The following is a 15339-nucleotide window of genomic DNA, read 5'->3' as shown; positions in this document are numbered from 1 at the left end:
TAACCAGAAAAAAAAAGCAAGAGGGAGTAGAAGGTCAGAACAATTTATAAAATATAAAATCTATCCATCCATCTGACCAAATTACTATAAATTAAGATTGTATAAAATATCTGTGTGTAGCAGGATTGTCTGGGTTCAGTATCATCTTTCCACCTTTCATTAGCAGTGTGACCTTAAGCCAAGTTTTTAATCTTACTGTGTCTCATGTTCCTCATCTATGACATGGGGCTAATAAAAGTTTCTATCTCAGAGGGGTGCTGTGAGAATTGTTTAAGTTAACATATGCAAAGCATTTAGTACAATGCCTGGCCCAGAGTAATGCTCAAAAAAATGTTAGCTGCCGTTGTTATCACTGTTATCATTATTCCTGTTATTTGGTCATTATTCTGTAATATAGACTATGTTTCAATTGTATGCCCTATAAAGAAGCTACAGAGTGAAAAATAATATTTTTTCATTTTTAATTTTATTTGTCCACACTGGAGAGGTTTTATAGGTATTATCATTTTCAGCTTCAGTAGAAGACTTAGGAAAATGGTAACTGTGATTCTAGTTGAAGCATAGGATACATGTAAAGTCACTCTATTGTGGAAACTTTCATCAAAATCAGGGAGCAGGAGGATATCTTTAAAATGTGATGTGATTAAAATTGAAGTTATTTACCTCAGATACACGGTCACCTTTAAAAATATATATGTAACTCTGAAAATAAAACCCAGGCCCCTGTCCTCTCATGGACCAATTTTCATTGTAAACTCGGCTCAGTTCACCTCGCCTCTGTCTGTTGGTTGATTACATTTTTAGTCCAAGCAGGATAATTGCAGTAATTTAAGTCTGGACTTAATTTTCAGTGCTTACATTTGATGGGAGATTATTCACATAGATACTGGGCTACTTGTTTTGTGCGGTCAAAATTTCTGCTGCCTTTTTATGAATGCCAACAAATCTCTTGCCAGACCACTCAGTGGTTCAAAAGCGTTTGGAGGCAGCCTTTTGGCCTGAAAGGGAGTAAGACTAGGGTCCAGAAACCTTGAGTTTGAACCCTGCTGGCCTCCTCTACCACATGATCCTTCTTTCTTTACTCTGATGTCCTTTTCTTTGCATTTCAATTCTATTTTCTTGTGCATCTTTTTGTAAGCCATGGCAATTCTTTTTAGAATGAGGTACAGCCTACATTGCTGAATAAGTAAATTTGTTGTGTGATGTTAGGCAAACCATGACCTCTTGGTGGGACATAGTTTTCTGGTCTGTAAAAGAGAGCCACTTGAAACCTATTCTTGTTACCTCACCAGTTCTCATGCAGATCAAATAAGACAATGGTTGTAATAGGGCTCTGTGAAACCTTTAAGTGTCGTGTACTTGTAAAGGAGTATTTTAATATCAGAACATGGCTAAGATGTGAACCAGTATAATTACTAACCTGATTAACTTTCCTTTTCACAAGGATCCAGTAGTCCCTGGCTTATACTTTAATGCCTGAACATTGCTCCTATCTGTCATTAAAACGTGGTCTAATTCCTCCACGCTCTAATATGTATTGTACATGAACCTACACCATCAAAATGAGTCTGTCCTGCATTTCATTGCTTCAAATGTCTCCTGTCTGTTTTCCATAGGAAGAAGGGGCGAGTTAGCTGATTCACTTATTCATGAAGCTACCATTTACTGAGCTCCTACTCTGTCTAGATGTGGGGAGCCAGAGATTAAGTCCAATCCCTGTCTCAGAAAGCTCACTGTTTTAATGGGAATGACAGACAAATAGACAAAAATTAATCTTATAGGTGTCATAATAGCTATATGTATAGGGGACTATGGAGCAGAAGATATTTTATGTGGGGGTTGTTGGGAATGGGTTCCTAGAGAAGATAATACCTGAGATCAATCTTGGAGACTTTGCTAGGTGGAAGAAAAGATAATTTTCAAGAATACAGCAGTTGGAGTGTCTAAAAGGTAGGAGCAGGACTGTTTGGGAACAGAAAATACTTTGGTATGTCAGAAAAACATTGTGTCAGAGGGAGAATGGCAAAAAGTAAATGTGACAAGGAAATCTGAGGCCAGATAATGGAGGGTTTGTATGTGATAAAGAGCCACTGAAGATGTTAACAGGGCATAGCATGATCAGATTTGTAGGTTAGAATTGTTGCAGTGAACACACTATTTTGATCACAAGTGAGAGAGGAGGCAGAGAAAGTAGTTAGGAGGCCATGATGAAACTCAGGCAATAAATGAAACAGGAATAAAAGTTTTACAATTGGGAATTTAGAGGAGATATGAAGATGGTAGAATTTCAGTACTTTTTCATCCTTTAGAAGTAGAGTAGAAAGAAAGATTTGTTTGAAATAGTGGATGCATCCAGAAAGGAGTAGAACATGAGAAACACCCTTAATCACTACATGGAGTGAGAAAAGAGGAACCTGTATAGGGAGATTTACTGTGTAGATAATGACTGAGAACCAGCCATTGGATATGACAATAAGAGGGTTATTGATGACTGTAGAAATAGTAGTTTTAGTGCCATCGTGGAGGTAAAGAGTAAATAGAAACTTTTAGTCAATGTGTTGAACTAAGGTATTATTTGTGCCTATCTAATTTTTAACAAAAACATGCAAATAGTGGATAAAATATTGCCCTAAGTCTTTGATAATATACAAGAGAATTCAAAAGCAAAAAATAAAATCTCCAAGCAATAGAAACAAAAAAGTGATTCAAAGTCAAAACAAAGTATGGCAGTTGAAGCGCTAAATGACTTTTAAGAGCAGCAGAACTGGGTATCGGCTCTAGGGCTTAAGTTGAAGCCACAGCCCGGATACGTCTTGAGTTAACTGCATAAAGCCAGGAGCCAAGAAGTTCTGTTCATTTCATGACAAGTCTGGGTCCAAGGTCTAGAAATGTAGAATATAGGCGGGGTGTCCACTCTGGGCTGAAAGTGTAAGAAACTGGAACCCATATATCAATTTATACTGTCAGTCTATACTGGTAATCAAATTAAAAACTGATCTGTAACCAGTGAAACCCATAAAGTGTTGGCACAGAAATAACACAAAACTATGGCGGTACATAACACAATCCAGAATTCATGTGGGGCTTTTATAGAGAACAATTCTCCTGCTAGAGGTAAACCCACAGTCAAATCTACAGAGCAAAATGAGAAATAAACTACCATGGAGGAGGCAACAGTGACATAGGACAGGGTAATTCAGATTGCAGAAATAAAGCAATATGAAAGAGACTTTAACATAAGTGTCTTCAAAATGTGCAGTGAGATGAAGAAAGAAATAGAATCTATATGGTATGAAGAGGACATTGTAAAAGAATAGCAGACATATTAGAAAAATACTAAACAGAAGTTGTAAATATATATTTATATATGTGAATACATATTTTACCTATATGTATATATGGAAGTTTACCATATACCATCCATAAAATATCACTGTATAATATGTAGCATAGTATATGTGTGTACCAATGAAATAAAACCACAATTAAACAACAGACTAAATCCAACTAAAGAAGGGATCAGTGAAGCACCCAGATTTTTCCACGAATGATAAAGAGATGGAACTAGGAAAGAGAATTAAGGGATTATGAGGGAAAGAATGAAAGCTAACATATACCTAAAGGAAGTTTCAGAATAGAGAGAGACTTAAAGAGAGGCAATGGGTGAAGAGTTGATAACTCATTTTCCAGAATTGAAGAATAGCAATTGAACCATTGATGAAGCACAATTGAAAAGGAATGCTGTGAGTAGGAAGATTTTAAAATATGGTTTCAATGTAGCCAAATACCATGCATATTCTATGTAGGAATATTGGAATCTATATAGAGAAATTACTAGGATTATGTAGCTGGACAATTATTTTCATATACTCTTTAATTCGTTAGTCTAAAGTTTTATCATCATGATAAAAATTATTTAATGACTGCCCATGTGAACAATCTCTGGTCTCCAAGCTAACCTAAGTTATTTCAAGAAGAGAATGGCTGACTCACAGCAGCATACATTCCAATGTAATTTTCATTTTGATTGGCATCTTTTTATTTTATTTTTTTATTTTATTTTTTTATTAATCAATATTTTTATTATGGTTTTGTGGGGTGCAGTTAAGGGTTAGGTGTACAATTACGTTTCATTCAGGCACCCTGTTGATAAGAGGTGTTTTCCCATCCCCAGACAGATATTTGCTACTGTTAATCCCATCCCCCCCATAGTTTCCCAGTACCGTCAGTCATTTTCTTATAGTATTACATTGGATGTTCAAGGTCCATTATATGAGTGAGAACATGTGATACTAGGATCTTTGTTTCTGTGAGAGGTCACTCAGTATTATAGACTCTAGTTCCATCCAGGTTGCTGCGAAATTCATGATTTTGTTCTTTTTTATGGCTGCGTAGTATTCCATCGTGTATATGTACCACATTTTTTTAATCCAGTCCTCTTTTGATGGGCAGCATGGTTGTTTCCAGGTTCTTGCTATTGTGAACAACGGTGCGATAAACATACGTGTTCAGGTATCTTTTTTATAGAGTGATTTGTGTTCTTCAGGGTATATTCCCAGTAGGGGGATTGCGGGGTCATTCGGAAGGTCAATTTTTAGAGCTTTTAGGAATCGCCACACTGCTTTCCACAGAGGTTGCACTAGTTTACACTCCCACCAACAGTGTAGAAGTGTTCCCTTTTCACCACACCCTCTCCAGCAGCTGTTATTTTTTGAGTTGTTGATAATTGGCATCTTTTTAAAGGGATGACGTCTACTAAACTCTCTGCTGGTGGCAGTTGTAAATCAACAAGAACTGTATACTATTACCGTTGATAATATGTGATTAATACGATCAGTGGGAAAGGGAAGATGATTGGTTTACAGCCAAATGAAAAAAAAAATAAAAAAACTTACAAATGTCCATCAGAATATTCATATAGCACAGTTAATTTATCCCAATGCTTCATGATCATACCAGTGACCCACATTTCACAGAAAAGTACAATAATGAAGAGTAGTTAAAACATTAAACCAACTTATTGTCAAGTGATTTAAAGTGTAGGGTCTAAAAATTCAAAGTTAACTGGGCCCAGTGGCTCATACCTGTAATCCCAGCACTTTGGGAGGCAGAGGCTAGAGGATTGCCTGAGCTCAGGGGTTTGAAATCAGCCTGGGCAACTTGGTGAGACCTCGTCTTGACAATAAATCAAAAGATTAGTCGGGTGTGGTGTCACACGCCTGTAGTTCCAGTTACTTGGAAGGCTGAGGGGGAAAGATCGCCTGAGTCCAGCAAGTCGAGGCTGTGGTGACCATGTGTGTGCCACAGCACTTCAGCCAGGGCAACAGAGTGAGACTTCGACTCAAAAGTAAAATAAAATAATATTAAAAAAATCCAAAGTTTTGTAAGTTATTTCAGCTGAGAGAAAGTAATACATCTTGGTAGGAAGAATCCACTAGCAGAAGTCAGTTGAGATCCAGGTTTTGTCTGGTTTTGCCTAATTTTATTTCCCAGATTTTGAGCTTCTTCTTATCTTCCCAAATTCATCTTCGGTGACATGATTTTTTTTTTTTTTGCTTTGTTTTATTCAAGTTGAACTCAATTCCTGTCCTTCTCCCCACAGAGTTAGCTATGCCCTCTTTTGGGCTCTGTGAACACTTTGGACATTTGTTACCACTCTTAAAGCGCTCATCACAGTTGTGTTTTAGTTATTTATTTACTTCTTTTTCTCCTCCACTTGGACAGTCACTGAAGAGGCAGTAGAGTAGTTTTAAAGAATGTGGGGTATAATGTCAGAATGCATGGATTTGAATCCTGGCTCCACTGCTCCCTATATGAATGAACTCATTACTTCTTTTCGTCTCATCATCTTCATCTGTAAAATGGGGTAAGCTCATAAGTTTGTTGTAAGTATTAACTGAGCAAACAAGGATAAAGTACAGTAAGTCCTCATTTAGCATTGTCAATACGTTCTTGGAAATTGCAACCTTAAGAGAAACAATGTACAGCAGGTCCTCGAATAATATGTAAGGAAAAGTCAATGTTGTTTTGTTAAAATGCTGATGAGAAAAAAAATGGCTAATTATGTTATTTCGCTTAGTTTCTAAGAACCTATCAATGACATTAAGTAATGATTTACTGTACTTACAATAGTGTCTTGGGTAGAGTTAGTGCTCAATATATAATAGCTACCTTTTTATCCTTCAGGTCTTAGCTCAGTACTTGGCAAATAGTTTTCAGTAGATTTTGAATGAATAAATGAATGGAAGAACAAATAAAGAAATTGCCTAAGTCAAATGTATTTAGTGTATCTTGCCTCAGATCTCTTCTCTAAGGTGAGATCATTAGGTGAGCATTAAGATCTCTGTTATAAAATCAGTTTCTAAAATTGCTTGAGGCCTTCAGTGGTTGCAAGAGAAGTTATTAAATAAGTTCGATCAGTTGATTGTACTTTTAACTGTTTGTCAGAAGGGAAAAGTTAGAGCAAATTAGTTAGAAGGGATATTGAAGAAACTCTTGATTGCAAAAGGATAGTCATGGGCTTCCGACCATGGAAGTGAATACACTGTGTATAATATTTTTCTCTCTTTTGGCTGAACTCAAGCTTCCTGTAGCTGAAAGCAGATGGCACAAAAAAGCTTACAGTGTGGAAAGCCAATTTTTTTTTTCTATATCAAAAGAACTGAAGAACTGAGTGTTGGGAGTGCTTTAACTTCTTGTCTCTGCTAAGTAGTGATGGAGAAAAATATCAGGAAGTGTCCTTTGGGTCTCATAGCATTCCAAAGTCCCAGAGAACTTGAGTTAAAACAGATCCTAATGTTGGAATATTTCCTAGTATGGGAAATCCAGAATAACATTAAGCAGTGATTTATAATCATGTAATGTTAGCAATAAAGTTAGCAATGTTTTCTTTAAATATTGCTATAAGTTATTATTAAAAGTATTATAAACTATGTTCATAACTATGCTAGATCATGTCTATTCTTTTTAGTTCATAATTCACTTTTGTTAAAGAAGGAAGAAAACACAATGGAGTTTAAAATGATGCTATATTTCATCTTTTTCAGTCATCCAAGCCCAGGGATAGGCATATCCAGGCACCACTGTTCAGCAACCCAAATTCTGGACCCAGTGCCAACGAGAAAAGAAGTAGTATTTAAAGGGTTGGCCCTGTAGACTTAAATTCTATTTGTTGGCTGAGGATCCTTAAATACTGGCACTGCCACTGTGTACTAGACCATAAGTGCATATACATCATGTAGTCTCTCTAGACCTCACTATACTCACCTTTGAAATGGCAATAATGATAACTCATACCTTACAGGTGTTGTAAGGTTAAAGAAAATAGTGTTGCAGCACTTAACAAGTTGGTTGTCCCATTACAACCATGGTATTTATTGAATGTTACAATTTGAAGCCCCAGTTTTGGCCCCTCAAAATATAAAGCAGAGTAGACAGTTTAAAAATCATCTGGAGCACCTGCACAGTTCTTAGGTGAGTCATGGACCTGTCCTTCATCACCTCCTTAGAATCTGGAGGATTCTGCTCCAAATACAGCAGATTTCCCTGCCCAAATATTGGTCGGTGTCTACAAAGAAATGTCTTAAGACGCTTAATCCTGACAGAACACTGAAGTATTTTCCCATTACTGCTTTTTTTTTTTTTTTTTAGTTGGAGTCTCACTCTGTCACCCAGACTGGAGTGCAGTGGCCGCTCCCGGCCACCACAGCCTCGGCCTGCTGGGCTCTGGCGATCCTTCCGCCTCAGCCTTCCAAGTAACTGGAACTACAGGCGCCCGTTACCATGCCCGGTTGATTTTTGATTTATTGTAGAGATGAGGTCTCGCCAAGTTGCCCAGGCGAGTCTCGAACCCGCGGACTCAGGCAATCCACTCATCTCAGCCTCCCAAGGCGCGGGATTACAGGCTGAACCACCGAGCCCGGGTATTACTGCTTTTAAAAATGGAAACTTTTGCTAGGAAATTGATGGAAACAGTGCCATTAGGAAGTAGGAAATGTATCCAATGTTCCTTATGCTGGTTGTGAATCCTGCCTCCATATGCTAAATAATAATGAACATTAGATCATTTGCACACACCACATTCCCTTCCTCAAATCCTGAGTTTAGGTCACCTTCTAGCAGCCTTATCTCCTGAAACAACTTAGGTCTAGAAAATGTAAATAGTCTGCTTTTGCCTCAAATCCTCCATCATCCCCCCCCCAACTTTTTATTTAGATTATTTAGTTCACTGGGCAAGAAATGATCCCAGTTTTATAGATATTTTGCCTGTGAATCTTGCACATTTTTTAGTCTGCCACAAATGTTTCACCATAGAAACACATCATTTATGTTTGTTAGCCACTAGTCAGTTCATAAAATAGCAACTGTTCCTTCAAGATCTTTAAATATTATTGAATACAATTGAATGAAACTCAGAGAACCTGGTACTACTTTTGTTGTCTCGGGATGCTCTTTCGCCACTGAAGCAACACATTTGGTTAAGAATCAATTCATTGTTTCTACAAAGTGTTTCCTACATGTTAGATGAGAGAAACTTTAGAAAATGAGTGTGACTGCCTTGACTCACACACTCTAAGTTCATCCAGTATGATCTTCCAAAGGCCAAGTCGCTATTTCCATGCCCTATTAGCCAGGACCTTTGCTTTCTCAATAATGGTGTTGCTGCCTCTTTCTACTTTCTCCTTGACCACTTTTTGGTGGCATGTCACAGCTATATAAATAGTAGTGTACTTTTTTTTTTTTTTTTTACAGAATATGAGTCTTGAGGGAAACTAATCCATATACTCACCCAAATAGATACACCTTTTGGTTATTTCATAAAAAGAAAATTAGCAATCAATTATGGTATTTAACAACCCTCGCTGAAAATAATGATTTTCCTATAATGAAACTTAAATCTCCACATATTAAAGCTTAAGCTCCTTTCCTTGTGTTCTCTCCTTATGATCAAGAGAGAAGTCTCTACCCCAGCAATCTGATATTTCTCTGCAGGTTTTCTTGATTAAATGGCCAAGCAGGTAATCAGAGGCCTTGAACTCTCGATGTTGCAGCTGCCATGGTTAATTAAATGGTGAAGAGCTGAATTCATGGACATGATTAATACCAGCAGGGTGTTTTATGGTTTTAATGTTCATAAATTATGACTGAACAATGAAATTTTTATGTGGGTTACGGGATTTTTCTTCTTAAGGATCAGAATTAATCAGTGTTTTTTCAATTGATTTTAAATATAAATCAGAGGTAGTGTGAGTAAATTCTATAGCTTAAGTATTTAGAGAATGACCTCAGAGAGAGAACATAATGAAGATCAAGCCACCATCCTAGTGTGATGCAAGGTGAACTTGCCACGGCTTTTCATTCTGAATGCAATTCAGGAGAGCCAGTCAATTTCTTTTCTTTCTTTCTTTCTTTCTTTTTTTTTGAGTTGGAGTCTCACTGTCGCCCAGACTGGAGTGCAGTGGCCGCTCCCGGCTACCGCAGCCTCGACTTGCTGGGGCTCCGGCGATCCTTCCGCCTCAGCCTTCCAAGTAGCTGGAATTACAGGCATGCGCTACCACGCCGACTGATTTTTTGATTTATTGTAGAGATGAGGGCTCGCCTGCCCAGGCGGGTCTCGAAACCGCGGGCTCAGGCAATCTACTCACCTCAGCCTCCCAAAGGTGTGGGATTACAGACTGAGCCACGGAACCCGGCTCAGTCAATTTCTTTTAAACACTGGTTCTGGATACCTTCATTTCTAAAATATAACTCCTCCAAAGTATTTGACTAGGAGAGACTCTTTGCTACCTAATAAACGTGTCAGGGAATGTTACAGAATACAGTAGTCACTCTTTCTGTCCCTGGAATTTTAGTGTGACATTAACAATATTCCTTTAAATTGCATTTTTCTTTTTCCTTAGAGTTAAGTGGCAATAGTCTATTCTAATGACTTTTCTCCAATCTTCTCATTTGTATTTTTTCCAGTCATTTTTCTGGGCTTTTGAACATAATTACATAGACCACAAAAGGTGATACTTAGCTACTGCAACTCCTAAATACTCCTGCTGACTTAGTGAATGGGGGAATCCTGGTGTTGCTTGACCTTTTTCCACTTGAACCTGCCTCCCTTTCCTCCTTTTGAGCTCATTATCAGTTCTCAACCTAGTAGCTGGCTACTCAGATGTTTTTGATAAACTGTGAGTGGAGATGGAGAGCAAACTGACAAGTGGCTCTGATTGTGTTTATCTTCACAGAAGGGCGTTTGAAATCTCTCATTTTCAGAGATTCAAAAAGACAGCCAATTCCTTCTTGCTCAAAGGGACTGAGGCTGCTCCTGATTAGGCTGTCTGAATTTTCTCATTTTTACTCATCACAGTCACATCTGTTTGGGTTTCGGTCTCTCTTCTGGAGATGCCTCTTGAGAGCAGGTACCCCCAGTTTTCTTACAGCTCATCTGAGTCCTGCCAAAAGAGACTGGCACAGACTGGCATTCTATGCCCTGATAACTCACATAACTCTCTGAAAAGAATGTTAAAACCCAGTTCACGAGTGAACCCACGAGAAGTGGAGCCAAAGGGACTTTTATATTTTCCTTTCAAATCTAATTTAGAATTTATGTTCTGGTGGGGTAGGAAGGGAATGTAGATATGAAAAGTAAGAGAAAAGGGGAAAAAAGTGGTAGAAAAAACAGGGGCATATGCAAAACAAACAAACAAACAAACAAAAACATAGACTGCCAGAGCCAAAATGACTTTAAAGAATTTACCATCTAGTTTTCCAAACATTTTGTTTTTGATAGTGGCATCTTTTAATTTTTTTCATAAGAAATAATAATATGAGCCTTGGTATATAAAATAGATGGAAACAGAAATTGAAATAGTTAATTAAAAATAGTTTAAATAGATGAAAGCTAAGGTTGAAACACTGGTCATGTATATCATGTCCATGTACTCTTAGGGTGCTGCAGAATACAATTTGAAAGTCACCAATCTTGTCTAAACTTTACTTTAAAGGGGTGATAAAACTGGCCATTGTTTTTGTTAAGCACTGGCCAGGCCATATTTCCTAAGTTTTGGCCCCCTCCCCTACCTTAGGGAGGTAAATCTCCTCTCTCTCTTTAATTTACTTTCTAAAGAAACTATATTTTCCAATCTAAAAAAATGAAAGATTGTAAAACTGAGGCCTGTAGTATAGAGATATGACATCCTCAAGGCCACAGAGTCAGTTAGTGACAGAGATAGGTTTAAAACATGTCTCCTAGCCAGGCTTGGTGAATCAGCCTGTAATCCTGAGCTTTGGGAGGCTGAGGTGAGTGGATTGCCTGAGCCCGCAGGTTCGAGACCCGCCTGGGCAACTTGGCAGACCTCATCTCTACAACAAATCAAAAAATTAGCCGGGCGTGGTAGCGCGCGCTTGTAGTTCTAGCTACTTGGAAGGCTGAGGCAGAAGGCTCTCTGGAGCCCAGCAGGTCGAGGTTGTGGTGGCCGTGGAGCGTGCCACTGCACTCCAGTCTGGGCGACAGAGTGAGACTCCAACTCAAAAAAACAAAAACAAAAACAAAACATGTCTCCTGCCAGCCAGACTAGAATTCTTTGGGTTAGAAAAAGGAGCTAAGAATGCTTTCTTCCTGAACATGGTCAAGAAGACAGCATGATGGGAAGTGCAATGCAAAAGAGGAATTCTGGGAAAAACAAAGGAGAACAGAAGAGTTGAAAGCTCCAGGATTAAGCAGAGAGAATTGAAACTACAAACCTGGAGGAGATCCAGGAAGTTTCATAGCAAGGGACAGTGTGAACTGCTAGGAGTAAATCAAGACAGGAGAAAAGGAGATTTGTAAGTAGGTTTAAAAAGAGAGATCCTTATTCTCCCTCTTATTAAAATGCCAATGGTGCAGAAAGAAAAGGTAAAATATGCTTCTCCAGGATTGATTGCAATTCTTTCATTATTTCTTCCTAAGATGTATGAGACTTTGGCATGGTTCCCCCATTGAAGATTTTAGAACAGTGTTCATAGTCTTGACATGAGAGTTAGGAAAATATGAAAGTATCTTCTTTATTAATGGTTACATTGATTGGTCAATATGATTTTGCCCAGGTTCAAAATTGTTTTCCTTCACTTTCTGCCTTAGATTGAACTTACCCCTCTTGTCACAGGCCTTTGTGAGTTATCTTAGTGAAGGAGAGAAGAGAATACATGTGGTCTGTATCAAAGAGAGTTACAGCCCCCTTCTCCAGTCTCATCTATAGCGTATCATATATTTTCACATCCATAAAGATGAAAATACTCAAGGTGGGGATGTAAAAAGGCAGAAGTACCATGTGTGAGTTTTAGGAACACATGGCAGGAGGAGAGTCTGGTTCTCACCCCTCCATACTCATTTTTCACTATTATAAAATATAATCAGAGAGAAGGATTAGAGCAAGAAAGGCATCCACAAACACCTGTAGAATCAACCGGTTGTCAGCTTTGGCCTAGTGGTTCTGTGAGTTCATGATAAAGTTTAACTCTATCAAAAGAGGAATGGGTGGTAGATAGAAGTTAGAAAAAGAAGGGTGTATTTACATTTTTTTGAAACTTTATGATAATAAATGTCACCCCTCATTATATATTCCTAAATTATTCCCAGGGTCTGCTTACCTCCAATATCAACCACAGAGTGGCCATACCAATGATTCTATAGGCATCTTGACAATATCCAATGAATGGTGTTTGCAGGATCAAACAGTAAGAGATATCTGGGAAGAAAAGTGAAAGAAAAAGGGTTTGAAATAGCCCTTCTCATTTTTCTCAGTACCATCCCTCATTTTTCCCAAAATATATCCCTTTCCTGAATCAGAACTTTGCCCTTTAGAGAGAAGCAACAATAGGAGCAAATGACCCTTGGGGTTGGTGCTCAGCAGAAGCTGAAAACATGCAGACTGAGCATGGACCTTTTAACTGCTTATCACACAGCTCAAATATTTAGCCCTAGTCAAAGTTTCTTCTGACTCCTCTTTTGGTAAGATTATTTTCCTTCATGGTACCTGGAATTAAGCAACAATCACTGACATTCTGAGCTGGAAAATATTCTCCTACCATTCAGACTCATATAAATCAGTCATTCATCAATTCTTTTCCACAAATTCATATTGGGTATAGACTATGTGACAGGAATTGTGCCATGAGATGGGAATATAACAGTGAACAAGAACTCAGTCTTGATTTTTAGGGTGTTCAAAATCCAGTGAGAGCAGCCAGAGATTTTCTACTGTGAATTAAAGTTTAAAGAAGTGAATACTTGTATTGTTTTGAGGTGCTAAAACTCTCAGTCTTACTTTGTCCTCCTCGTTCTTTTGGGAAAGCCAAAAGCACAAAGGAGTAGGCAGAAAATGTCAGACCCTGTGGCATCATTCTCTCATAACTATTGACCTCAGCCCCTGCAACCTTCACTCCATCCTGCCCTTTGCAGACACACAATGGTGAGTCTAATGGAACAAGAGACATTTAAAGATTGGGGAGAAGTGAAAAAGGAGGCAGCAGCAGCTTACCCCGTGAAGCAATGAAATCCACAGAAGGGTCAGATGATTCTGCTCTCATGGGCTAAGAAGCCTGAAAGCTTTTCAGTGTAGCTAAGTATGGGCTTATTGGGAGGTCAGGCAAGAAAAAAGGGCTGGAGTCTAGGGATAAGCTGGACATTTGATTTTGCATCTACATCAATTCTGAAAAGATAGTGAGGGGTTGTAAGAGTCCAGTAAACAGTGTAGTGGCAACTCCAAGATGGAGCAGCCCTACTATCAGGGCTTTCTTTCTGGCCTCAGAAATAAAGTAAAATAGTATAATTATGTATGTTTGAAGGTAGGATGTGGATGGACTATTCTCTTTGTTGTATTCTTGGCCTCAAAACCCCTTCTTTCTAATCCAGGATACAATATAGCACAGGAAGAGGACAGAACTTGTGAACAGAGTGAGGTCAGCAAAAAGCCAGACTCGATTTCTGAATTGGAGGGAGGGAGGCTGCCTGAGTTTGAGGACCAGGAAAAAATAAGTTAGGAGACTGAAGATGAGCCAGAGCTTAAATAGAGGATTGGCTCTGCCTTTCCCAAATACCGTACTGCTTACCGTACACGACCCAAGCTCTCTGCTTGGATTCCAAATCCGAAAAACGGATGAGGGGGCGCAGAGGAAAAACGGGGTTCGGACCATACAAATTGGCCTGAAATGAAAAGTCTGCAAAAACCACTGGGTGGCAGCGTGGTGTGCGGGCTCAGGCTCTGCAGTGCCTGCTGCTGCTGCTGCTGCCGCGGGGGCCCAGTCCGTCTGGGAACCCTGGTCTCCTCTCCTGAATGGCTACAAGTGTCGCCATGCAAAATACCTCAGCAGGGTGTATGAGGGTTGGAGGGTGTTGGTGAGTCCCAAGCCTGGGGCAGAGGTCTGGCAAACTTCCCAGGGGCTCCAGCCCGAGGCGCAATCTGGCCAACTCCAACACTAACAAAACACCCCAACCCCACCATCCCCCATCACCGAGCAAACCCCCGCCCTGTCAACCCAACTATCTCATCCTGGTTCCTCCTCCATCACTGTTTCCTCTCGAAGCTCCTTTCGGGAAAAGGAGGGGAGGAGGATTTGGGCGTTGGGGCAGTGCCTAAGCCCCTACAGGTGTTAGCTCCAGCTGCCAGCTGGGGACTTGGGGGGTGGGGGGGTGGGGCGGGTGGGGGCGGCCTGCGGCCGGGAGCCAGTGGGCACGGCTCCGAGAGGGAGGGGCCACAGCAGGAGGGGGCTGCAGGGAGGCTGTCGCGCTGTTCCGGAGGGTGCCTGCGGCGGCTGAATTCCTGTGCTGCGACTGTGCCGCGCCCAGAGCAGCAGCAACAGCGAAGATGCGAGGCCATTACCTGTTTGATCCCTGTCGGAAAGCCGGCACGGGCCAACTTTTCCCGATTATCAGACCAAGAAGTTGCAAGGACTAGTCGAAGACTCGGAGGGGCCAGGGCGAGGGCGCGCTCCCCCGCGCGCTTCCTCCTCCCTCCTCCCTCCGGCCGCCCGCGCTCCCGGCCTCTCTCCCGCCTGAGCTTACTCCCTCCGCCCGCCTCTCTTCTCTGGCCCCCTCCGCGCGGCACAGGGCGGGGGGTGCCGCGAAACTCCGACCCGAGCCACTTGGACTTGCACAGTGTCTTCGGGGCGCAGAGGCCGAGCGCACGCAGTCGCGCAGCTCTGCCTCCGCCTGCCAGTCTCGCCTGCGATCCCGGCCCGGGGCTGTGGCGTCGACTCGGACCCAAGCAGCCAGCAGCCCGCGCGGGAGCCGGACCACCGCCGGAGGAGCTCGGACGGCATGCTGAGCCCCCTCCTCGGCTGAAGCCCGAGTGCGGAGAAGCCCGGGCGAACGCA

The 15339-nt window shown here is 40.7% G+C and overlaps 1 protein-coding gene across 1 annotated transcript in view; it reads left to right on the top strand.

The window, feature by feature from the left end:
* FGF13 (fibroblast growth factor 13) overlaps positions 1–15339 on the top strand; it is a 111733-nt gene that overhangs the window by 15299 nt on the left and 81095 nt on the right. The gene's annotated exons all lie outside the window — the stretch shown is intronic.

The sequence above is a fragment of the Carlito syrichta genome, unplaced genomic scaffold, assembly GCF_000164805.1.
Source record: "Carlito syrichta isolate Samal-C Ts95f unplaced genomic scaffold, Tarsius_syrichta-2.0.1 Scaffold206047, whole genome shotgun sequence".
Lineage (NCBI taxonomy): Eukaryota > Metazoa > Chordata > Mammalia > Primates > Tarsiidae > Carlito > Carlito syrichta.
The sequence above is the reverse complement of the archived record's forward strand: the minus strand, read 5'-3'. Positions and strand labels throughout refer to the sequence as shown.